Here is a 27,570-nt window from a genome sequence, read left to right as displayed (position 1 = left end):
CAGGGATATTGAGAAACTTAGTGTTCACAAAAGGTCTCAGCCAAAGCCTAATGAAATCAATGGACTAATGTCTACCTTTGCAGCTGATGTCATTCCCAGCACAGGCAGACAGACTCCTGCTAGCTCTGATATAACTAGCTCACTAAAAATAGCAGTGTGGCCATGATGGCAGCTCAGATTAATTGTCAAAGTCCAAGCCTACCTGCTTCCTGGGGCTTAGCTTGGGCAGCTAGCTTGCGCCACCTCCAGTGCTGCAATGTCCGCACCGCAATTGTTAGCACACTAACTCTGCTAAGCTAGCATGAGTTAGTCTATCTGCACTGGGAATCACACCTCCCAGCTGCCATGTAGACTTGCCCTTTCTATTAACCTCAGTCAGCTTTGGATCATGGCATTGCTCTTTGAGATTCTTTGATGGAAGGTGCTATAGAAATACAAAGTATGATTATTGCACAGTTACTTCTCTTGACATTTTTCAAAGGGTTCATACCACTATAGCTCTAGCTTTATGCATTCCTGCAAAGTTTAGAAGATTAACATTATAAGGGTTATGTAAGATTTGAACAAGTTATTGTCTTGCTTCATATATAATCATCCCACGCCTTTGTATCATGGTGTCAGCATTACAAGAAATAAGAGGTTAGACTTCTTGTGTTAGCAGCAAATTCCAGTTTGAGTCATTACCTAAATTTCACTTGCATTAAACATGTTTTACTTCCTTGCCTGAGCTTGTTGTATCGTGCTGAATTTCACCCCAGATTCAATGCTGCATTTCAATGTTGCATTTACAATTCTTATAGCTATATATATATTTCTCCTTCTGCAGATTTATGAGTAACTCCATAAGAACAGGACCTAAATATATTTATATATTTTGGAAATCCTTGGAATCAAAGATCCTAGATAAATGAACTGTCCAATAGTACTTGGTACAATTTATTATTAATAAATATAATTATTATATTATATGTTATTAATAATATGATTCAAACTTGATGTTCCAGAGATAATTCAGATGTATTTTTTAAAGAATTATTCAAAAAGTCAGTGTAACAAGTTTAATTTTTTTGTCAATTTCTAGCATCGGCAATACTGTACTCCATATCTTCATGGAGTCTGTAGTTAATTGGATTTAAAGTACTCATTTTATAAAGATATCTACAAAGGACAAACACAACATTGCAAGGAAGAGACAAATACCCATTATAATGTGTCTGTTCTCCTGGGCATTCTTTCCTGCCACATATATAAAAAAGAGAATTGTTATATACACTAACTCCTTGCTTAACATTGTAGTTATGTTCCTGAAAAACAAGCGAAATGATGTTAACGAAACCAATTTCCCCATAATAATTAATGTAAAGGGGGGGGTTAGGTTCCAGGGAAAAAAATTTTCACCAGACAAAAGACACACACACACACACACACACACATATATATAATACTGTGTACAGTATTAAATTGTTTGTTTAAAACTTATACTATGTATATATATATATATGGAGTTACTGTATATAACAATTATCTTTTTTATATATGTGGCAGGAAAGAATGCCCAGTAGAACAGATACATTATAATGGGTATTTGTCTCTTCCTTACCATGTTGTGTTTTTAGATATCTTTATAAAATGAGTACTTGAAATTCAATTAGCTACAGATTCCGTGAAGATATGGAGTACATTGTGTATGTGTGTGTGTGTGTGTGTGTGTGTGGAGAGAGAGAGAGAGTATAAGTTTTAAACAAACAATTTAATACTGTACACAGCAAAGATGATTGTGAAGGTTGGTTGAGGTGGTGAAGTCAGAGGGTTGAAGAGGTTGGGATATGCCTCAAGGAATGCCTTACTGCTAAATGATGAACTAGCACTCAGCTGAGCCCTCAAGGGTTAACACATTGCTGTTAATGTAGGCTCACACTCTACAAGGCAGCAAGAATGGAGGGAGGGGAGACAGCATGGCGGAGAAAGACAGAGACACACACCCTGTGTGTGTGAGAGAGAGACAAGCATTGCCCCTTTAAGTACACTGACCCCACTCTAAGTACACTGCTTTTTTAAGTAGATCAGCAAGTTGAGACTGCAGCTGCAGCCAGCAAGCTCCCTCTGTCCTGAGCCCTGTCATGTCCCCCCGTGCTCTTGGAGAAAGGGTACAGGAGTGGGGGGCAGGAGCAGGGGGAAGGGGGACACCCTGACTTTAGCACACCTCTTCCTCACCCTCCACAGCAAGCAGGAGGCTCCCGGGAGCAGCTCCAAGGCAGAGGGCAGGAGCAGCACACAGCATTGGGAGGGGAGGGACAGCTGAACTGCCCAGCAATTGATAGCTTGCTGAACAGCTACTGCACAGGGAACTTAGAGGAGCTGAAGGGGGGGGGAGGTGAAGCTGCCAGTCCACCCTGGTTCCAAGCCCCCACCAGCTAGCTCCACCCGGCTGCTCTTCCTGCAAGCAGTGGACAAAGCAGGCAGTTGCCAAACAACCGTTAGAAGGGAGAATTGCGCAACTTTAAACAAGCATGTTCTCTAATTGATCAGCGACGTAACTGGGAGGACTTTAAGTGAGAAGTTACTCTACACATTATAGCATCCAAATGCTTTAGTCAAAAGGAATATAACTGCATGTAATTAGATGGTGGTTGGGGCAGTAGATTAGGACTCAGGAGACTTGGGTTCAATTCCCTTCTCTGCCACAGACTTTGGGCAATTCACATAGTGGCCCTGTGCCTCAGTTTCCCATCTGTTAAATGGGGATAATAGTACTTCTCTATCTGTTAGGAATGTCAAGAGGATAACTACATTAAAGGTTGTGAGGTTCTCAAATGCTATATGGTAATGGAGGCCGGTGACAGGACAGCATGCACACCTTGGTTTCTTCCATGAACACAGACTGCTCTGAGTCCTCCTTGCTTTTAAAAACTCCCGTGTAGTGTATTTACAGTGGTTTAATCCCTCCACCAGTACATAGCAGAGTCTCCACACCTTGACACACTATCTCCACTTTCTAACCCATCTACAAAAAGGGGATGAGTGGGGGAGGGAGGTGAAAGTGTCTCTACTCAGAGTTCCCTCTTGGTCAGGTCAGGTCAGGTCAGTTCCGTTCCCCTCCAGCTATCATACAGCCTTTCTGTTAATGGGCTAATTAGCTCATTGACTCACTAGCTCCAATTTACCCTGGTATTAATCAGGTACATCTCTGTCCAATTAGCCTTCTCCAGGGGAACCTAATTAGTACTAATAGTGACCAGTGTACTGGTTCAGGAACTAGCCCTTAGCACTCTGTTGCAAGGATATATAAATACCTAAGATCAAAGTTAAATTCTCATCTTAATTATCTCTACTACTATTGCATTCCGTCCCTACCTCAGGATTTTTTGTAAGCAAAGTTCACTTAATCATTAGCTAAAAGATGTACGAGATTTTACAGTATTGCATTAACATCAATGGAAGTTTCATAATTCTGCTAACTACTAAGGCAATCTGAAGAAATTGCATTGTATCTTTTGTTTTTCATAATATATTTCACAAATTATGAAGCAAGCTATTCATGTGTACACAATACATCATCTAGATTGATCATTAAAATGATTCAAGTATTTTAGCTGTAATTTAGAATTTTTATAGCAACTTTTCCCCTAACTTTTGCCATAAACTTTCAGATTAAGTTTGTACCACTGGTAGTTTCTCCATTACATGAGGCAGTAATTGTTTGCTACTACATAGTAAAATAACATACAATATATACTGTGCATACAAATCAAACTAGATGAAGAATTTGCTACATTAAATAGGCAAATTGAAGTTAAGGAAAACATGTAACCGAATTAGTTCTGAGAAGGCCTTGAAATTCCCTGATTTACTTTTTAGAGAGCATCAGACAAATGTAAAGTGTTCAGTTAGCAAAGGCATAGAAAATTTTGTCTATGAGAACAAGATTGTAACCAAACTTTAAGGGAAAAGGTATTAGTAGTTGTCCCTAAACCAGGGTAAATGGAATAGGAAATTTGCTCTGCTTTGGTATTATCGATCAGGACCTCCAATAATGCTTCATTAGCAGCCAACAATGCATTGGTCATAAACGCATTAGAGTTCTGGGGTAGATCACTCATTGTTAAAATTGGCAGGTTAATCCCTATAGGCAGACAGGTTGCAGAGCCTATATCTGTGTGGTTCCCCTGCTACATCCTTCCTGTACTTCTACTGCTTTCCAGATAATTTTGTTGCAGACTATAAAATATCCTATTGATTGAGCTCTGAAAGTCCTAAATGTGATTTATGAGCTGTATTTGATTAAAAGTGTGGCTGCTCCAGGGGACACAGCCATTTCTTCCCGTTAGCGTAAAACAATGTAAATCACTAAAACCTGCTGCCTGGGAGAATGCATCCTTACAAAAGGTTAGTGAAAATGGAAGGTGGGGGGGAAGCACACAGAGCTCTGTTTTAACAGGATCACTAGGACAAAAAAAATGACTCATGGCCATTTGAGAACTGGGGACCTTGCACACATTATTTGCTGCTAGATGCAATAACGTAATGTAGTTTCGCCAATGATTTTGTTACTATCACAATTTGAGAATAGTAGAGTGTAGCTCTGTGGATGGAGCAAGTACCTAAACTGTCACTACTGGCATTCTATCTTTTTTAATTAAGTCTCTAGTTGATATACAGTGCTTTATCTCCAGTCTGGCTCAATGGGAGGTAGCCTTTTTTAAAGAAGCGTTATTCTAACATTCTGTACTATAGCCTTTGTTTGTAGGCAGATACATGACATTTTCTGTTCTTTCAAGAAACGAGGGTTGTCTATCAATGTACTGAAACATCCTAATAAGTAAGTATATAAAATAAGCACTTAAGTAACTTTTGCTGTTAAGTTATAACAAACAGAAGATTATTGAGTGAAGGCTTATGATGCATGTTTGGAGTCTTTCTTTTTTTTAATTATTTGAGAAGTGCCATTTTGTGAGTAGCAGCCTGACTTCCAATGAGGGTCTGTTGTGTAAGTTAATTTTAAAAGAAAAATGTCTGTCTTATTATCGCTACCCAATATAATTGTCTGGGAGACTGTGCTGGCTATGCCAGTTGATCAAACTGACTTTGTAATGTGATTCAGCTTTTTTCTGTATTAACCATATTCCAAATGAGGCTCATTTAGGGAGAAAAAAAATCAAGCCTTTGTATTGCACAGTGCAAAAGAAGCAGGAAATGAACATTTAATAAACAATTTAAAAATCCTTTGTTTAAAATTGATCAGTTCTTTACTGGAGTATGACTCTAACTTTTAATTTTCAGAAGTAAAGATGATGCTTCATTGCATTTTTCATAGACACCAGAATATAAGCAATTGAATTCCTGAATTTTGTACCAACCATGCAGTACTGATAGCCATGTGATGAAGTGCAGAAACGTGATCAGTTATATTTATTATGCTCCTATAACTTTCATCTATATTCTGCCCAGTAATCGTGTTTCACCAGACTGCTGCTAACTTTCCATCCCTCTGACTTCAGATAGGCTGACAGAAAAATGTTTCCTTCCTTCCCAGCAAATATGCAATTTACCAACAAAAAGCCGGTCTGCAGTGCGGGATAAGTTTACAGTTGACCTTTGGATTACAGTAGAACCTCAGAGTTAAGAACTGACCAGTCAACCACACACCTCATTTGGACCCAAAAGTACACAATCAGGCAGTAGCAGAGCCAAAAAAATAATTTTAAAAAAGCAAATACTGTGCAGTACTGTGTTAAACATAAACTGCTAAAAATGTTTTATTCAGAGTTATGAACATTTCAGAGTTACAAACAACCTCCATTCCCGAGGTGTTCGTAACTTTGAGGTTCTACTGTAGAATATTTTAGCTTTCCAATGGGACACATATGTATAGAAAACCTTCTATGTTATTCTTAATTTTTTTTAACAATATTTGGATAATTATTTTCCCCCCTCCAAATTCTGTGCATTTTAACTCTTGTAAACTAGTGCACCTGGCTTTAAAGGTGGAGGAATAATAATTTTAAAAGGAGCAATAAAATTTAAAATTACTCAAATATTTTTTTAAAATGTTGTGTAAAATATATAGCATACTGATACTACATAATCATAAAATGTAAATGTTTAACTGAAATTAAACATTTCAACACAAAGCAAAATATATACTCTCAGTCTAAATATAAAATCTTAAGAAGAGAGGCCAGTATGCCTTACTGTAAATTTCCATCATGAATCGCCCCCATAGCGCCACCTTCCAGAAGGCTGGCTTACTTCTGCTGGTAAATTGTGTAGTCAATTGCTTGACCACAACTGGTTTGGTTCATTTTGAAATATACTCAAGAGATCAAATAACCAATATCAGTCAGGTTAATTGCTAAGAGTCAATAATAGTATAGTACAGGGGAAAAGGTTCAGTATAATACCAATTTCTGGGAAGCTGTCTCATACCGTGTTGTTGAATTCACCTTACAAAGAAGGCTTCCTTCCAAAGCGACAGATTTCAGGTGGTAGTATTTATAGGATGATTTTATAGTTACAAATCTCTTTCAAGTCACTGAAATTCAACCCACCAGTTCCTTAACTTTTTGTTGTGTACCTCCCTTATCTTTTTTTTGGATACTAGCGTTCCAGGTACTTGTCTGTGAAGATACCTCCCCTGCTTGTACTAGAGCAGAACATTAATGTATTTTGCCTTTGAAAAGTTTCTTATTTTTTAACGCCAAAGCTGAATTCAGCTTTGCAAAGTGTTAACAGATATGAATATGATTATAGAAAGAAAATGGCCAATTTAGGCCATAACACTGCTACAAATGTATATTCAATATAGTGTAATATTGATATTCTATGCTTAAGGCATATTTACATATGCAGTGTGACTCCTACTTATTGATAATGTGATAGATGTATTAGCCCATTATATTGGTCAACACTTCTTACATTTACATGTGAAGAAAAAATATGGAAATTTCCATCATGAAAGTGATTGATTGTCCATTTAATACAAGTGGTCTATGTGTCAGGAAAGTGGGTTGTAGGCCTAGTGGTTGGAGTCCGAATGCCAAATCCAGGGGTCGAGACAGAGCCAGAAACAGGAAGCAGTACCAACAAGCCCCCGCATCCCACCCCAGAGGAAGCAGGTCCAAAGGTCATAACCAGAGTCAAAATGCTAGAGCCAAGGACAAGACAGAGTCGGGAATGAGAGATGAGGGTTGGAATCAGATTACCAGGAGTCAGGAAAGGCAGGAGCAAGACTGGAACAGGATGGGAACAAGACTGGGTGCAGGACAGGATCTGGGCTGGAGCTGTGGAGGAGCACAGCAGGAGCAGGACTAGGGGAGATGAGAACAGGGAGGGAGAGAGTCCATAGGCATGTTCATTGAGCAGCCATCAAGCTACTGCTTCCACTGTAGAACCAATTGGGCAGGACGTCCATTAAGCAGCTTATCTGGCTTGTTAGGGTGTAGGAAGTACACAGCAGGGCGCAGCTGCAGGGCCTAGTCTTGACAGTGTATTTGATGGTGGCCTGTGTTCTGGTGCCTCAGAGGAAGTTGAGAAGAAACCCCAATGCATCTGGCCAATTGTGTAATATTGTAACTGAACAAAGTTCTTCCTGGTACAAGGTTAGAGACTAGACTGAGCTGTCATAGTTGTATGGTAAGCCAGCATCTTTTTGCTCTGCTGCTAGTTTAATTCTACTACTATTGGCCAAATGCAGAACAACCAAACTTAAATAAAAAAGAAAACAAATGAGGATAAGAGCTCTACAAACTACAGCTAGCTGCCTACCCAACCTTGGAAACAGGAAAAAGCCACGAGAAAGCCATTAATATGATCACTGCCTGAGGTCACTCTGCCAACACTGTCATTCTGGGGTATGTGAACTTTGAAGTTTGGGTATCACTACCACCCTCCTATGTGTCCTAGCTCCTGCTGCAACCTGAATCTAGTAGAGGAGTCTGGTTGCTGAAAATCTACGTAGACCCACCAAAAAAAAAACAAAAAAACCTCCTCTGCTCTGTCTACCTAAGAGGAAGCAGGTATCAGAACAGCTCATCCAAGTGACCATAGGAATCAATACAGAAGCCAGATCAGCCCAGGGAGACCTCAGAGTGGAGCCAGCCTATTATAATGCAGCAAGATCAGAGAATCTTAAGAGAGCTGTCCTAGCCATCCAGTCCAACCTATGGTGGAGCTTGGTGAAGCAGGTCTTATACATTTTCCAATCTGACTCTTACCCTAAGATGATCATTTTATTCCTGAAGCATGAGAATTTTGAAAGCTATGGTGATAGGGATGTATATAAACCTAGATAGATATGTTTCTCTCTCATCTTAGCGGCTGGTGCTTGGAGACTTTATATAGACCAGTGAGCAACTTGCTTCTTTTAAGTCAGATGAGTTTCATAAACATAAAACTGGGAGCTGTTCACATCCCGACTCTCTGCCCTGCAGTTTAGCTTGAAATCTCATACCTGAAACCCCAAGCCACCTATGAGCCTTTGACCTCCTGCCTCCTCAGCTATTCCTCCCATTTCTTCAGCAGGCCCTTGAAACATCACCCGTTATTGTTCAATGTCCTGTGAGCCCCTTCCTGCTCATTCTGATCTCTTTGATGCTACCATGACTCTTCAGGGGTACCCCCATATACAGTTTTTTGTATTTCTTCCTGATTTCACCTCTGGACCCTATTCGCTGCAAAGATTTTTCTGGAGGCATTACTAATGCATTTTGTGTTAGCTTTTAGCTTCAGAATCTGGATCCTGGGCCAAAGAGAAAAGTAAAGTTGAATTGTGGCTTTGATGTTCTTTTCTCCCTTACATGTGTGAAAAGAAAAATTTTGTCCTTTTGTTAACAACATCCAGTTTGTTAGAATGTAGAACTTGAGAGCCAACATTTCACTATCCATAGTGCTATTAAGTATGGCTTTTCAGCAGTGAGATATAAAACATAAATGCAATGCCCTGCTATTTATTTTTCAGGATGCATTTTGTGAATTCTACACATCTCCTTATCAGTTGAAAATGAAAGACAAAGAAACATACAAGGTGGAAAAGGGAAATTTAATTTGGGGACTTTGCTTTTAAATTAATGGAATCTCACTTAATGTGATGGGCACACTTGCAATGTGAGATTGGATTTAGCATAAGTCAGCAATTTAGAAGTTTAGGGGAGGTTTACAATAACCTGATCTTTGTTTTCATGACATTGAAAGCTCTCTTGTAAATGCTTATGCACATGTTGTACCAGTATTGTAACACATTACTGGGAATTCGTTGGTACATTCTCTATTCACATGCAGATCCACAGCTTGTAAGAAATTATCCACAGCCAAACACCTGCTTATTGTACCTGGCCATAACAATTAAGAAGAAACTGTATAACATAAATAATTATTGCTAATACCTATCTCAACCATTGGTGGAAAATATAGGCTTAACTTGGGGAAATTCCTAAATGAGGTTTATTAATCACATGTTGAGTGTCCCAGCAGTGGACTTCCCATCAGTTTAGTCAGAACTGGGTAGCATAAAACACAGGTGAATATTCAGCAGAGAGGATCTGGCATGGGTTGATAGGATGGGCTAAATAAACGAATACAACTTTCCTCTCTCCCATTTCTGTGGGACAAATTTTGCTCTTTGATATTCCTGCATAACTTCATTTGAAATCTATGTAAGTTGTGCACATGTATCTGCAGGTCAAATTTTGAATTTTTCCTATAATTTTATGATTGTCTGAATCTCTTCTGCCCGAGCAACCCTCTACCCAATCCTGTCATTGATGTAAATTGTTTGTGGGGAGGGACACATCTGATTCCTTCACCATTATGGTAAATTAATTTGACGTTTCTCAGATTTAACAGAAAGGGTGCTCCCTAGATACTACAGAATCATTGCTAAAAACCTGGCACTGAAGGGTCTTACCTTTCTTAAATAGACAAAATATAGAAACTATTAGCACTTCTCCAGAAATTTAGGGTTTTTCAGTACACTGTTTCTACAACAGCACATGATCTTTTGTTTTTCACTCCTAGACCCTCTTCACCCTGCTATCTCAAGTTACAGGGCTAAGAGGAAGAAATTAGGGTATATCTTTTAAATTTGGAAATTCCTTACCATGGTAAGCACCTAAGCACTTTTAATTTTTTCTCCAAAGTAATTTTGTGAGATGGTACCATTGAAAATGAATAGCACAAAAGAATATCAGAAGTGGCATGATCTTCAGTCTCTGTAGCAGGAGTCTTTCTAATAGTAAGTTCAATATTTGTATAACTAGAGATTCTATTAAGTTGTTGGGGTTTTTTTTGTTTGTTTGTTTTGTAGGAACAGGTGATTGAGTTTTCTCATCCAACCACACAGAGACTAACATGCTGTGATTGAGTGGCCACTTCCTATGGACCCTCTCTTGGCCTCAGGGCAGCCCTGCAAGTGTTCCCCATGTCTGTTTATCCTTTCAATGGGCTTCTTGAGTAAATCACAGATTCTTTTACTTCTTCACTGCCCTTCTCAGGTTCTGGTTTATTAAATTGAGGAAAAAATTCAAAAGAAAGTTCCCGAGTCCCTCATCAAGTCCATATCAGGTGACTCTCAGTTTTTTCCTGCCTATATATCACTTCCCAAATTCACAGATTCATAAATTCCAAGACCAGAAAGGATCATTTTGATCACCTGGTTGACCTCCTGTATAACACAAGCCATAGAACATCCCCAAAACAATGTATAGACCATATTGTTTAGATTTAGAAGAAACATCCCATTTGATTTAAAAATTGTGAGTGATGGACAATCCATCACAACCCTCGATAAATTGTTACAACCCCCAATTACTCTCACTGTTAAAAATTCATGCTTTATTTCCAGTTTGAATTTTCTAACTTCAATTTACTGCCATTGGATTGTGTTATACCTTTCTCTGCTTATCCCTGCTCAGGTGTGCCTCCTTAGTAACTATGGTTGGCTGACCCTAGGACTCCAGCTCTTAAGGAGCAAGCCACCCTGTTACACTTGCTAATTGCAGAGGATCTGTCTTTCAGGAATGCAGTAATTCAGACATCTTATTCTAGACTCAGAAGAGAACACATTGCTTTGTCCCAAGTGTATTTTGTTATCTGACCAGTACTGACAGATTCACAAGTAATATTTTTGTATCTTCTCCAATTGATGTGATGCTTGAAAGTATTAGTTTAAATAAATAGATAATGGCATTGTAGCACTATCATATCAGTCTAATGCTCTATCATTTCTAGAAATAGTCTACAAAAAGGCACGAGTCTCTGAATAACATAGACAGTAATACTCACATAGCATTCTATATTTTCAAAAGTCTTTGCAAATGTTAATTCTCACAATACCTGTTTGATCATTTATTGCTATCCTCATGTACAGTTCCAGCATTTTCAGACTTGGGTGTCTAAAGCTAGACACCTAATCCCAAGTTTGAAAAGATTGGCCTAAGTCACTCTTGCAAGGACACACAAGAAGTTTGTTAGCATCAGAAATAGAACCCACATCCCCTGACTCCCACTCCATTGAATATCCATGACATTTCGAGTAGAAATATTTTAAAGCCAACAAAGAATACTGGAAAATATTTATTATATTTTTTGCTTTTCTCTCTCTCCTCCTTTGCTGAATGCTGTGAGCACACTTCTCTCTTTGTCAGTCAGTCTCTCAGACCTATACCACTTGAATTGGCATATATTTTCATTAACTAAGAATTACAGCATCTGTTTTAATTATTTAATTATAACCACAGCTATATTGTTTTTTGCTTGAGATTAACTTGGTTTATTACCTCCATGTTAGCAGCAACTCGTTAGTCAGTTACAAGTATTTATTCACATTTGTTCAGTTTTATAAATTCCTTTTTTTTGCCACAATCAAAGGGGAGATTCTTGATTAGATATAGTTATCACATTTACATGGCTAGTATTTATTTATTCTCACAGGTGGCCTGTTGTACTGTACTGCAGTATGGAAATGTCCTATGTAATAACATGCAGCCTCTGCACTTTAATGAAAAGGATTTTAAATGGATATGCTGTGTGTGTGGTCATCAACATTTTGGTTTCATTTTAATAGGACATTTGAAAATATGCATTTTGGGCGTAGTTCTGGCAATTTGTTTTAAAGCAGTGAAGCAGTTTTTAATGAAGTTTAAGTCAATCTAATTAAAGGTATTCTACTGCTTATGGGCAATAGTAACATTGCCCACATTACACCTGCTCTTTGGGATATAAATCAGCACTTATTCATCCCAGATCTAGCATAATAATAATGGTGTCGTTATTAGAGTATTTGTTCTATTACCAGGGCATTCTATTAACAAAACAACATAATGTATCACAAGGGAGAAATGTATGACTGAGATTCCCTTCATTCACCATTATTCAGTCTGAACATTTGGCAAATATACACACTCCACATCCTTTTTGAGGTTCTATGTTGCAAGTTTGTACAGAGCCTAACATGCACATCCCTAAGCACTTTTGAAAAACAACACACAAAACACAAAGAGCAAGAAGTACGAATCAATATGAATATCTGAATTAAAAGATAAGATTTGAGGTTAGATTTGAAAGCGTTAATTGGGCTTGGATTTGCCAAACCTAGTTATCTGCCAGCTGAGTTTAAAGCTGCTCAGTCATTTAAAAGCATACTGTATGCTACCTGATATATTTGTATCTATTTGGAATAGACAAAATGGACCAGCTTCAGATTATCTTTAATAATGATGAGGCTCATATATGGAAAATAGCTGTTAAAATCTGCAGTTCCGAAGTTGTGCCAGGTATCTAACTTGTGAAATACATTTTTAAGTCCATTCTTTCACACAAATTTCAATACAGTTTCCATGTATACTGTTAAGATGCCGACCCAAGTGACTTTGCTTCAAGGAAATTCATAGTCTAAACAGTCATGCTTCATCTATGTTGTGGCCAATGGAAGGATTTTTCAGGAAGATTATCCTTCATGTCATGTGATGGTCAGGGAGACTTAGCTGGTCTCTTTGTTATACCATGATAACATTAACCAAATTTTGGCAATATTCCAAAGATGATAGAGGTAAATATTAATTACAGATCTGAAATGTTCAAAAAACACAGAAGAGAATCCGAGGCCCTCCCAGAATATATAAAGTGGTATATAAAGTGAAAGGCTCAGAGGATTCTCCTGTTCATAAGATTCCCCCACTATGTTCAAAGAGCCATGTCTTCAAAATATGTCCACTCACACATGAGGCTAGCCAAAAGATTGATACCCTAGTCTGTCATATTCAGACCTAACTATGGTGGTACATGCATTTGTGAACTCCAGATGAAACTACTGCAACTCATATCAGAGTGAAATCGCATGCCCTGAAAAAGCTCCAGAGGGCAGAAAATTCACCTGTCTGTGAAACAACACAGCACTCTGTAAGACCATCACCATGCTTTTCCATCAACATTGACTTCCTATTGAATATGGTGTCCAATTCAGTCTCTCCTTCTGTGACCATATTATCTCGCAACATCTGTGTTCCATGGGAATCACAAAATTCTCAACCACTGGTAGGGAGTTAATGAGCAAAAGAGACAGACCAAGATTATTGAACATACTCCTGCAAGAGGTAAGAATGAGTGCGAATCTAACATATACATACATGAAAATCTAATCTCTTCAGTTTAGCTTCCCATAATAAGTCCTTTAGAAACACAAAAATAACAAATCTGAGAACAATTTAGAAATTCTGCTATTTAATTTCCTGCTACTGCTAGAGAAGGAAGAGTGAGATTATTTGGTTACTTTTCAATGGGTGATCAGATACTAGAATTGGAAGTGATGGAAGTAAACCACACTTACTAGGTTTCATCACAATGTTATCAAGTTCTCCACACCATTAAAGAACTTTCAGGCTTTTTTGCAACCAACATCCCCACTCCCAAGATAAATCTATCTTTCAGATATAGTTAGATAGATATATAGATTAGATAGAGCGAGCTAGTTGGAATATTTTCTCCAAAATTTCATTTTGGCAAAACATGTTGTTTCGTCCAAGTTGACTATTTTGTGAAGATGTATCAATTTCTGAGAAACCTTTGTTGGGAAGACTTTCAGTCAGGCAGGGAACAGAGAGAGCAAATATGAGCTGGATTTTATAACTGTGTGGTTATGATCTTGGCCTGGGACATGGGAGACACAGGTTGAAGTCGCTGCTCTGCCTGATTTGGAGTTATCTAGGATCACATAAAACTCTGCTCTGAATCAGGAATCCCAAGCCAGTACTCTACACACACACACACACACAATGCCTCCTCCCCTATTTTCATAAAAACATTCAAAAAATTTTGTTTTTATTGCTATATGGAATAAAACAAATTTCAAACCTTGAAATTTACCACAAAATGGAATTGTCATCCTCCAGTCAGGTGTACCTAATTTCCACAACGGCAGTGAGAATACTCCTCTGCTACAATCCCCCTCACCTCCTCTTTGCATCCTGATTCACAACTGTGGTAAATTCTGTTAGCTGTAGGTGTAATAAAAGCCATCACTTTATAATATTCAAAAAAGTTATTCTTCAAATGATTTCACATCTCTTGGTTTCTGTCCACCCCAACACACAGCCGTCAGAAACTTTTTTCCTCAGCAGTATTCCTCTGGGTGGCTTGAGCACGGTCTGCTGTTGCTCCCCTCCCCCTTCCCCTCTCAGGTCCTTCTTGATGCCTGCAATGGTCAGTGGAACTGATTTTTATTGCTTTGGCAATATTTCTTCGGCCTTTGTTTAGACAATTTTGTGTCTATTTGTAAATAGTTAATGGTAAATGTTGTAGTACCAGGGGGGAAAAAAAAACCCTTGGGGAGCTAAGCTTAGGTCAGATGACCCCCAGCCTCAGGTATTTCACCAAATCTACCAGAACTACAGCTCAGAAACAACACTACCTGGCCAGGAACTATCTTGTCTTGCAATGTATCAGACTCTGAAGCTTCCCAGCCTGCTCTTGATCCTGTTCCTATTCCTGCCCCAACCCTGCCCAAGTCCTGTTCCTGTCTTGTCCCTGCCCTAGTTTGACCTTGTTCCTGCCTTGCCTCTGCTTCCTGATGCTCTCTGGACCTTCGGACTCTGACAACTTGGCAGAGTCCAAGATGTTGGCATTTGTGGTGCTGGCAGTTGTGGCTGCCTTCTCAGAAGATCAGGAGTGCAAGTGTATTCCTACTGAATGACTGGCTGGTGAGAAGCCGATCCAGGGTTCAGGTGTTGCCCAGTGTCTATCTAGTGCAGTCAACATATAGTGCACTGGCTCTGCTAGTCGAAACAGAGAAATCTCTCCTCTCTTTGGTCCAGAAAGAGAGTTTCTAGTTTCAAGCCAGAGCTTTCCTTCCAGATTCTGTGTTTCAGACAATTTGAGCTATTGTTATAGATCTCAAGTCTCACTGAGTCATGACAGCACAAAACTGTTTGAGGCTCCTGAGGCATATGGCCTCATGCATATATGTGGTCCAATAAGTCAGACTATGCCTCAGAATTCTTCAGAGTTGGCTGGCCTCAGTTTACTCTCCAAGTTATCATCTATCATCCAAGTTATCACGTGCATGCAGTGTTGTGAGACAGCAGAGAGTGGTTGAGCAGTCCAGACGGGTTATCATCTAAACTTGGTAGTGAGGGTGACCTCTCAGGTTCTTGCCTTCCTAGACTGATGAACAAGTCCAAGCAACATATGCAGGGGTGTAACCTTTGCCTACCTTGAACTGACACCTGAACTGACACCCTGAACTGACACTCACGTTAGTGACAGATGCATCTGCTCTCAGCTGGGGGGCCCATTTTAGTGCTCTTCAGATTTAGCGACTATAGTCTTCAGACTACCTGTCTTTACATATAAATATCAGAGAACTGAAAGTTGTCAGGGTAATGTCATGTTTTTCTTCTACAGATCAAGGGGAAGAGCCTATTAGTTCTCACAGACAACACAGTAGCAGTGTTTTACCTCTACAGGCAGGAAGGAGGCCAGTTTTCCCAACTCTGCCAAGAGGCAACTAAACTTTAAGAGTTATGCATTGCCAACTTGTCTTACCTTCTGAGGATAATGCTCCAGTCCTTATTAAGATAAACTCTGATCCCACTTCTTCTTTTGTGTCTTGTGAGTCACCATAAGTGAAGTGAAGCACAGAGAAGAAAAATCGTTACGAAGCTGTTCTGTAATTGCTGTTCTTCAAAATACATTGCACATGTTCATTCCACAACCCACCTTCCTGCCCCTCTGCATCAGAGTTCCAGCAAGAAGTAACTGAGAGGAGAAGGGGGCAGCTCTACCCTTTCTACGTGCATGCAGTGTTGTGAGACAGCAGAGAGTGGTTGAGCAGTCCAGACGGGTACTGCTGAGGGAAAAGGTTTCTGATGGCCATACGTTGAAGTGCATAAACACCAAGAGTGGAATGAACACATGCAATACATCTCAAAGAACAACACTTATGGAACAGATTAGTAATTGTTTTTGATTTATTTGTTTTTTTGCCCCAGTAAAATAGTATTGTATTTGGAACACCACAAACAAATCTCCTAAACTCAGTGTGGTCTATGGGGTTTGAGTTCAAAAGTTGTAGCCAAGACCTGAGTTCTAATTCAAGACCCGAGTTCTGTCACTATTTTCTGGGCATGAGCCTGCTATGCCATTATAAACAATGGCAAGACATGCACTGACTTCAGTAGAAAAATGATTAATTTCTCTATTAATTTTTATGTGGTCAAAAGCAAGTCACTTAAATTCCCACTTGTTTTCCCCTCTATACAGTGGGGATAATTCTGACTTTAGAGGGTTGTTGTGAGGATAATTAATTAGTTAATCTTTCTATGGCACTTTGTCAAAGTGAAGTGCTACTGATAGCTGTATCGAAGTGCTAATTATTTTCTATCATCTGAATCATCTCTAGTTAGCTAGAATCTCCAGAGAATTCATTACTCACATACATTATTTGTAATTTTTATTTTTAAGCAATGTAACAATAAATAATAAAAAAGGAAATTTAATAATGAGGCTCCATTTAACTGAGGCTGCAGCGTCCCCCTAAGGCAACAACAACAGCAATCTTTATCACTATTACTTTCATCTGACACTCTGAATTATGAACAGAAGCTGAGATACAAAACGAAAGGTTTTATTTCCCCCTCAGATTCTCTCTAAAGACACCAGATGTATGGAAACATTAGAGCGGAAGAAAGTTTCTGAACATGGCTGAGAGTCATCTAAGGTTATCTCTGTTAAATTTCTACTTGTTTGCTTAAACACTGAAGTTATTCACTTAGGGGAAATATAACAGAAGCACCCACTATTACCATCTGTAAAAACAGACCCTTCTGCCTTTTAAGATGCACTTAATTAACAAAATGTCTTCTCAGATGCTCTGCCTTCCTTTCTGTTGGTTCTGCAATCCAGACTACAAAGTGTAGCTATCACAGATTTCTTACTTCATCCCGTAGTGATGCTGCTACCTCAGTTTCTTTTCTGGGTAAAAATAGATAAGCCCTCTGGTTAACCTGAGCTCCACACTTCCCAAGATTTAAAAATGTTATTAAAGCTAATGTTTAAAAAATTATATAATACATAGGTTGGGGAAAGAGTGTCTGTACGTCTGAGTATAGTGCTTAGATTATCCACAAATGTAAAGTTAGTTTTTAAAAGTCATATCATACATCGAGTACATAATCAGCAATAACCCAAATTTAGATGAATAGATTTAACAATACAGTTTAGATATTAGAATCCGAATACTCGGGTACATCACTCATGAAAAGTTGTAAATAAAGCCCAAACTAAGCAGAGATCTTTCATTCTCCCTGGGATGCGGTTTGTTCCACTTTCCCTCTTGGTTGCAGCAGCCCACCCCCTTGATGCATGGATATTAGCATACCACGTCACAGTTGCACGGCTGAGGTATAGTGCAACCCAGGTCCTCTTTCTACCATGGGCTCCAGTCCTAAGGCCCTAAACAAGGGCCCAAACCTAGTCTAGTATCAATTTTTCCCACTTTATACTTCTCTCGGGGCTGCTTTGTGTGCTTGTTTCTATGCCTCTCAGGGTGTATCTACACAGCCACTGGGAAAGTGCTGAATGTGCTTCCCAGTTTGTGTGGACAGATATGCACTCACTCTACTCAAGCAATCATGCTAAAAATATCGGGGTGGTAATGTTGCCAGGGTGAAGGTTTAGCTAGCCACCCAAATACGTACCTATGGGCTTGGGTGAGATTGTACTTGGGCTGCCTATTTTTTTTCCCGTTGTTGCATGTCTGTTGTTAAGCACTTAATACTACATTTTGGACAAAAGTAGGACTTTTCTAGTGATAGAAATATAAATTGTCTCATGTTACTCGTTGGCTGCTATACAGCTGCAGCATTGTTCATTGTAGTACATGGAGACCCAAAACAGATTTGAACTGAAAAAGGAGATCTTTTATTCTGGTACAGGTTCACACAGAAAACTATCTGGAAAAACCATCTTGGAAAAACTTCCCGATACACACACCTGACCCCCTGGAGCATGCTCAGTACAGCCTTAGGGCTTCTAACAATAAATTATTCTCACATTGACCATCAGGTGGCAATAAGCATAACAAAATATCTACATCACACTCACCCTATAGAATTATAAAATGATGTGTCAACATGACACCAACATGTAAAGTAATCCTTCCTGGCATATGTAATAAACCAAAAGAAACAGAAATATTGTAGCACTGACTTTCCTCAATACTCAGAATGTTCAGTGGTCTCTTTACATTATTAATTAATGTCTGAACACTGTGCTGCACTAACTACTAAGTATTATATTATTGCCTGTGCACCTTGATAAGCAGTGTTGACGTAGGCAGCTCTATATGATGATTGGGATGGAAGGTGTGGACCAGTGTAAGATCAAATTCTGAGAGCTGCTGAGCAGCTGTAATAGATGCCGAATTCTGTGCCCAGTACGTCTAGGTGCTTGGCTCACACATGTGAAATGGTTAAAAAAAAACCAAGAAATAACCATGGATATGGCAAAACATCGTTTTTCCCTGTAGAAGGATCAATCATACCAGGTGGCCATGTTGTTGCAATTTCCCTATGAAAACAAAAGATTCAAAGAAAATACAGTTGCCTTATCTTGCTGTTTTTTATCTTGTACATCCACAGGTATCATACTGGAGCTAAAAAAAAAGTAACACCTCCAGGCCTGGTGTTTTTTAAAGTTATGTATCTGTTTAATGTAGTGAGGCAAAGTGGCCTCCCTCCGGACTGGAGAGCAAGGGAGCACTACACTTCCCTTGCCCAGAAGTACCAGGATGGGGCAGGAAGTATAAAAGGAAGGCTCTTCAGCTCAGTTGGGCCGGAGCCAGCTGGGAGATGGATGCCTCTGCTTTGCTGTGGAACATGCGCTCTACCGTGCCCTTCCTCCAGAAGAGATGAACGCAGACAACGAGTTGCCAGGACTACCGTCGGCTGTATGCCCCAAGGAGCCCGAGGACCTGTGGAGGCCAGAGATACCGAACCCTGGGGAGGTAGGAAGTAGCCCAGGAGCAGCCTACGACTGGCCAGCTACAGGGCTGACCGCATCTCAGTTGGCGTCTTGTGGCTGGATCCCTGCCAATCCAGTGGCAGACCACTCTGCCACTGTTAAGGCCCTGGGCTGGGACGTGGTGGAGTAGGGAGGGCCCGCATCCCCCTGCCACCAAGTGTATTCTGTGGCACCCATGAAGTAGTAGAGAAGGAGGTCCAGACCATGCTGGAGCTAGGCCTAATTGAGAACTCACAACGTGACTGGTTTATCCCCATTGTCCTGGTCCCAAAACCGGATGGGACCCTTAGCTTCTGCATTGATTTTTGGAGAGTCAACAATATCTTGAAATTCGATTCGTATCCAGTGCCTTGGATCGATGAGCTGCTAGACTGTCTCCGTGATGCCCAGTATATCAGTACTCTGGATCTCATAAAGGGGTACTGGAAAATTCCCCTGGATCTGAGTTCCCAGGAGAAGACTGCCTTTGCCACCCCGACTGGATTGTATCAATTTACCTGGATGCCTTTTGGTTGCCATGGGGCCCTGGCCACCTTCCAGCGGCTGATGGACTGGGTCCTACAGCCCCACTGTGCTACACTTCAGTCTACCTCAATGACGTGGTGATTTACAGCAGCCGCTGAAAGGACCACCTCAACCAGGTGGCCACCATCCTCAGAGCCTTATGTGATGCCAGCCTGATGGCCAACCCCAAGAAGTATAAAATTGGCTGGTAGGAAACCACCTATTTGGGGTACATCCTCAGGGGAGGTCAAGTATGCCCTTTGGTGGGGAAGGTCCAGGCATTACAGGCCTTCTCAGCACCTACTACAAAGAGACAGGTGCGGCAATTTCTTGGGCTCCTGGGCTACTACCACCGCTTTGTCCTCAGTTTTGCCTTGATTGCAGAACCCCTGACAGAGCTCCGGAAGAAGGACAGCCCCCGGCATGTGTGTTGGACCGATGAGTGCCGACGGGCCTTCCAAACCTTCAAAGACCAACTGTGCCGAGAGCTGTGGTCTTCAGCCCGGACTTTACCCGGCAGTTTCCGTTACAGACATTTGCATCAGAGGTGGGCCTGTGAGCTGTGCTCTCTCAGGAGTGAGCAGAGATGAACACCCCATATTGTATATCAGCAGTAAGTTGTTTCCCCCGTCAAGGTTCCTTCCCCACTCTGAAATCTAGGGTACAGATATGGGGACCTGCATGAAAGACCCCCTAAGATTATTTTTACCAGCTTAGGTTAAAAACTTCTACAAGGTACAAACTTTGCCTTGTCCTTGAACAGTATGCTGCCACCACCAAGCGTTTTAAACAAAGAACAGGGAAAGAGACCACTTGGAGACGTCTTCCCCCAAAATATCCCCCCCAAGCCCTACACCCCCTTTCCTGGGGAAGGCTTGATAAGAATCATCACCAGTTGGTACAGGTGAGCACAGACCCAAATCCTTGGATCTTAAGAACAATGAAAAATCAATCAGGTTCTTAAAAGAAGAATTTTAATTAAAGAAAAGGTAAAAGACCTTTCACCTCTGTAAAATCAGGACGGTAAATACCTTACAGGGTAATCAGATTCAAAACATAGAGAATCCCTCTAGGCAAAACCTTAAGTTACAAAAAGACACAAAAACAGGAATATACATTCCTTCCAGCACAGCTTATTTTACAAGCCATTAAACAAAAGAAAATCTAATGCATTTTCTAGTTAGTTTTACTTATTAACTTAACAGGAGTTGGAAGGCTTGCATTTCTGATCTGTTCCCGGCAAAAGCATCACACAGACAGACAAAACCCATTCCCCCCCCCACTCCAGATTTGAAAGTATCTTGTCCCCTCATTGGTCATTTTGGGTCAGGTGCCAGTGAGGTTACCTTAGCTTCTTAACCCTTTACAGGTGAAAGGGTTTTGCCTCTGGCCAAGAGGGATTTTATAGTACTGTATACAGAAAGGTAGTTACCCTTCCCTTTATATTTATGACACCCTGAGAACAGAATTACTCGGTTGCTGGCAGTCAAGTGGGCCATGGTCACACTGAGATACTACCTCCTTAAGTGGCTTAACCCCCCTTAAGTGGCTGAAGACTGTTAAGGAAACAACCCGCCGGTTGATGCGCCAGTATCTGGCCCTGCAGCCCTATGCCTTCACCAGACAGCATTGAGCAGGTAAAGACCATATCAACACGGACTTATTCTCTTGGTTGGGGGAAGGGGACATTGCCATTTCTGGTTCCTGGGAGACGGATTTGAGGAAGAGGGTGTAGTGAGGCAGAGTGGCCTCCCTCCACACTGGAGAGCGAGGGAGCACTATGGTCCCCTTGGTGGGTAGAGCCAAACCTGTCCCACTCCCCTTGCTGGAGATGCCAGGGCGGGGAAGGAAGTATAAAGGGAAGGCTCTGCAGCTCAGCTGGGCCAGAGCCAGCTGAGGACACGGACACCTCTGCCTTGCTGCAGCACCCAGGAACAGAACCTGCGCTCTGTCGTGCCCTTCCCCCAGAGGAGACAAACGCAGATAAAGATTTGCCAGGACTACCATTGGCTGTATATCCCAAGGAGTCTAAGGACCTGTGGAGGCCAGAGGTACCAAACCCTGGGGAGGTAGGAAGTAGCCCAGAGGCAGCCAACGACTGACTAGCTACAGGGCTGACCATGTCTCAGTTGCATGTTGCAGCTGGATTTCCACCGATCCAATGGCAGACCACTCTGCCAATGTTAGGGCCCTGGGCTGGGACGTGGTGGAGTAAGGCGGACCCACATTCCCCTGCCACCCGAACCCTGAGGTGGCTGACTCCACACCTTAGGCCAGGAGGCCTGTGCTCCATGAACCTCCCTGCTAGTCTGTCGGGTATGTAAAACCCTTTCAGAGCCCTTAGGCTGTGGGCACTCCCCCTTACCTGAACCCCAAGACTGTGTGTGTGTTGGTTGCTTGAGCTCCAAGCTTAGGCTGAAGCCTGCCCCCTGCTCTGCCCCACCCAAAGGCCTAGAACTTATTGACTCAGTGTATTTGCTGGCTGCCTGGGCTGGTAGGATTAGGCTACAGCCTGCTACCAGCCCAGGCCTGCCCTAGGGCTAGGGCCCTAGACGGTTAAGTGCTGTCAGCCCCATTGAGGGGCTGCGAGCTAGAGACTGCACCAGGTACTGCTCCGCCAAGAAGCAAGAGCCCCAGATTATTGTTTTCTGCTTGCCTCTGTCAGACGGGCCCAGAGCTCTAGATGCTTAAGGCTTGGCCCCACCGATGCGATCTGAGCTTGAGGACTGAGCCCAAACACAATGAGGCAGAGTGGCCTCCCACCCCACTGGAGAGCAAGGGAGCGCTACATTTAAACAAATACTTAGAATAAAAAAAAATCTGCAATAAGCAGAAGTTTATTACAGACAATAATATCATACCAAAATACCGTAAATATGATCAAAGTATAATACCCTAAAATTGAAGAAAATGCTGACAATCCCTTAACTATACCATTAAAACTATAATCTAAAGTTGATGCATATAAACCTGTTAAACTTGATCATCCTTTTGTTTCTGTTGCCTGAGGATTGCCTAAGGACCATAGAAATTGGCATGCCTTTGCTTCTGTTGAATATGAATGTTTTGTGATTTAGAACTAAACAAACTATGTATCGTGTGATGGTCCCTTTATAAAGTTGTGCCCTCCACATGCATGCGCATGAGGGACATGCATTTCAAGGCTCAGGTGAGAACTAACAAGCTGTGTTTGTTAAGTGTTCTGTACATGCAAGACTAGATTTGGAAAGTATGCATTTTAAATGGTCATGTAGTACACTGAAGCACAAAGCAGTAAGATTATTTTTAGAAATATGATTAATGAACTTGTTGCAGTTGAATATATTGTCCCATTGCACACCTAATTTAAGGCACAGTCCTGCTCCTACTGAAACCAGCAGGAATAAGATCAAGCCCTTAGTGTTCCCAGTTGCATTTACAGTATCATCAGCTTTTTCAGCTAATTCAGAGAGTGATTTTCATGCCTTCACTTTCACACTGATCAGCCCCCCTTGATCATTAGCATACTCCCTCCTGCGTGTCCTCTGTCCTGTACAATATTGAAGCAGCTTTGGACAGCTCCTTTCTCCTTATTTCAAGTTAACAGTGTCTTTTGTAACTAAGAAGAAAATTTAGGAGTGGATGATGCTGATATACTCTTTAACTTTAAATACCCCCCTTTACTCCTCCACATATATTAATAATAGTTTGCCATAGGTTTTCTTTACCTCTGAAATGCTGTTTCTTCCAAAACCTCACTTTCTGCTTATATACCCAATTAGTAGGATAAAAAATGCCCTCTTGTTGTTATTGTTCAATGTGTTTGCTGAAAACATGAGATTTATTGTCTTGTATTCTTGGGCTCTGAAACAAAAATTAAATTTGCAACTCTTCAAAAATAAATTGCCTTGGGCTTAGTTAGTTAGTGTTGTTGTTTTTTTTTTAAGCACTGCACTTTATGGGGGAAGGGCAAAGCTACACTGCACCAGTGGAAGTTTCAAGCAATTGTGCTTCAGGAAGCACACAATGATTCCCGTTGTTTCCAGGAAAGTAGAAGGATAGTGCTGGCACTAATTTTTCTAATTTTTGCTGTAGTGTACATTCCCCTTCACAGCCAGCCAGCTAGCTCAGTAGGGAAGGCACCTACTTACTTCTATGGCTTTCTTTTAAAGCACTTTATGTTCTGTATTCTTAAATGTCACCTGTTGAAAATGATCAAGTGTTCTTGAGTCTGAGGAGATGAAATCTTCACCCCATTTAAATCAATAGGAGTTTTTCCACTGAAATCTAAGACCAAGATTTCACCGCAGGCATTTAATAGCCCAATTTTTGAACCTGATGCATTCGGGTGTACCCTTTGTTTTATTTTAGCTTAGCCCTCAGGAGTGTGTTCTCCCCAACATCTGACACTTTAAGCACTCATGAAAATCCTGGTAAAGTGTAAATCTCACTAAATTCACTGTTGGTGTAAAGGATACAAATCTCTCTCTATCTACATCAATGCCAATTCCCATTTACCACAATTCCACTTATGCCAGCAGCTGATTTTTTTTAATTCAGTAAGATTTTATTGGCATGACTGTTTATACATGTGTTGCTAATCAGGTGGGAAACAATGAGACCCCATTAATTATATAAGTGTAAATGCAAAAGTTGTCCAGGAGGTTAATGGGGCAACTATCTCCACTTGTCAGGATTACAAGAAAGATGTGGGTGTACATTTTATATTTCTCCCTTGAATATTTCCCTTGGTTTTTACATTTCAAAAACAGTTCCTACAAAAGGATCTACAGATGATTCTGAAGACCATGGTGTCATACTACCATTGTTACTGGGATTTACACCTATGGGTCTAATATGGAAAATATGCTGCCACCGAAATAATGGCTAACTGTCCCAGTTTTCCCCTAAATCAATATGAAGCCTCTTTGAAAACAGTTGCTGTTTATGAACTAAATAATACACTCTATACAATGAGGATTTTAGCACCAGTTGTTTATCCATATGATATTTTTAAAAGAGAAATCGTTAAAGTTTTTAGAGTAGCAGCCGTGTTAGTCTGTATTCGCAAAAAGAAAAGGAGTACTTGTGGCACCTTAGAGACTAACAAATTTATTAGAGCATAAGCTTTCGTGAGCTACAGCTCACTTCATAATGCATCCAATGAAGTGAGCTGTAGCTCACGAAAGCTTATGCTCTAATAAATTTGTTAGTCTCTAAGGTGCCACAAGTACTCCTTTTCATTAAAGTTTTGATACTGTAAGTCCAAGATGAAAAATATGTTAAGTATGTATTTTAAATTAATATTTGCATTGCTAATATCAGCTGTCCACACTTGTGTTCTAGCAGTTATTATCATATTAATCTTTATGGTTTGCAAAACAAATGCATAGCTCTGGCACTACAGTACTGTATCTGACATCGATAAGCAATGTAGAAAACCAAATGGCTGACTTCCATTTTTATAAACATGCATTAAAATAAATGTGAATTTAAATCAACCTAAACAAGACTGCTAAATTGCTTCTGGCTCTGTTAGACATTAGATATGTAAAGGTAAAAAGCACTTTTCAGGAAGACAGATGTTTGCTAGTTTGTGTCTTGTCTTCCAAATTATAGGGGATGTATCGCTTGATGATTACCTGTTCTGTTCATTCCCTCTGGGGCACCTGGCATCGGACACTGTCAGAAGATAGGATACTGGGCTAGATGGACCTTTAGTCTGACCCAGTATGGCTGTTCTTATGTTCTTATTATAATGGGAGGTTCTGTAATAACAATGTCCTTTACTGTAAGATCTCTTCTTATGTTACAGCATCAGTTAAGATTTACAAGTTGTGGAGGGGTTGTTTCTTTTAGTTTTTTTGGTGGGTTTTTTTCATCATTTTGTTTTGTTTTGTTTTGTTTTTCTGTTGTTGTTGCTTCTTTTTTAAATATGGAAGCAACAGATGACAGCCCAATAACTAATTAAAGTGATTTAGTAGATACACTAGCCTACATATAACTATATTGGTTCATTTACCTGAATTTCATTCGTTATGATCTTTTATTGGTAGATATGGCAAAGGAATGGAATAAAAATACAGAAATGCAATTACACTTCCTAATCTGAAATCTTATCAGTACTGAGTCTGTTGTAGAAAAAAATGTTGGAGGTATGATTCAGCGTAAAATATGATGCACAGAAAAGAAACAGATGGTACTGAAATATAAAAGGAACTTTTGTTAATAAATAGATCTCAGAAACCAAAAAGGGCAGATGTTCCTTACCTTGGGGCATATTTTACTGAACATATTTTGATGTTATCTTCCTTACAGCATTTTTTGAATCTGTGCTCCCTTCAAAGAGAATATTCAGAATTGCTACTGTCCTAAAAGCCTCCGGACTTGTACTGAGTGCGAGTTCATTATAGGGTGGTTGGCTTTTTAATTTTTTTCTCTTTCTTTCTCCCCTGAATATTCTGTGCTTTTTTGTATCTGTTTTAAAAGTAACTAATTTGTGGGATTATTCTGACTAGAGTGCAATAAATTTTAACCAGATTGATGGGGGGAAAATATATTTAAATATACTAGTAAATGTTGTCCCTATATTGCTTTGTACATTTTATTTTTCCTCTCTTTATCAAGTACTAGAGAATAATGGCATCATGTGTTGGTATTAGCGGAGCTCTGATATTGCTGAAAAAAATTACCACAATGCTCTTAATCAGACTATCTCACACCCCTCTTCCCCAAACAACATGTTTTATTGAGGAGTTTCAATTGCTAACTATGTCATTGTAGAAAGAGACCCTGAGAGACATTCAGAACCTCATAAAATCAAGACCATAGTCTCCAAATGTGCACAGTGTACGATGTTATTGCTAGAGCTGAGTCTGTGAACTTAAAAGTGAATATAGTTGGCTCATACAATTAGCTCTTTTTTGAGTAGCCTCTACATGTTCCCTGTCATGGGTTGTGCCAACAGTGCATCTCTGACAGTGGAATCCTTTGATAGCAGTGCCTATTGGAGTATTCATACGCCCACTTCTGTCCCTCCCCTTGTTCTTAAAGGTTCTGACGGCGAGACTATAAAAGGGGGCTTGGACTTTGGCCACAGGCATTTGTTGAGATGTTAAAAATATTCCTGACTTGTCTAATAAATGGACAGTTCAGTGTTCAGCTGCCATTTAAAATTTGAATATTTTGTGAACCATCCAGAGGTAGAAATTAAAGATGAACCAGTGAGAAAGCTGGAAATTTCTCCTTTAGGTTTTCAATGGTAGAAATAAGCAGTATGTCTAGCCCTGATAGTTTATGAGATCTCAGACCTCTGAGATCCCATAATCCTGATTACTATCTTGCCTCATCCCCTCCACTCTAGCTCAGAGAAGTCCAGATTTTAGCAACAGCTATCTCAAAAATTATTAAAGTTATTGAAAGAATCAATATGATATACAGCCTGAAAGCTTTCAAGTGGGGAAAAGTGTTAATCTCTAACTCTTAGAGTTGATCAGAATAGTAGCTGCTAAAATCACGAGGAAGTTAAGTGGGAAAAAGGTGATCAGATTTTAAGAAAGGAAGGGGTTGTCTAATTTA

The 27,570-nt window shown here is 40.2% G+C and overlaps 1 protein-coding gene across 2 annotated transcripts in view; it reads left to right on the top strand.

Moving 5' to 3' along the window:
• The window catches only part of LOC122459263 (protein eyes shut homolog), a 119,467-nt gene that overhangs the window by 43,960 nt on the left and 47,937 nt on the right, over window positions 1–27,570 (top strand). Inside the window, exons 1-2 of one of the 2 annotated variants that reach the window (XR_006279821.1) lie at window positions 3,267–3,367; window positions 4,779–4,819. The exons of the other annotated variant lie outside the window; for it this stretch is intronic. The gene's annotated coding sequence lies outside the window, so the exon portion shown is untranslated. Of the gene's footprint in view, window positions 1–3,266; window positions 3,368–4,778; window positions 4,820–27,570 lie in introns of those variants that run through there. 2 annotated transcript variants of the gene reach the window in all.

The sequence above is a fragment of the Dermochelys coriacea genome, chromosome 3 (assembly GCF_009764565.3).
Source record: "Dermochelys coriacea isolate rDerCor1 chromosome 3, rDerCor1.pri.v4, whole genome shotgun sequence".
In the NCBI taxonomy this organism is placed as follows: domain Eukaryota; kingdom Metazoa; phylum Chordata; order Testudines; family Dermochelyidae; genus Dermochelys; species Dermochelys coriacea.
Note: the sequence above shows the minus strand (reverse complement) of the source record. Positions and strands in the feature narration are given on the sequence as shown.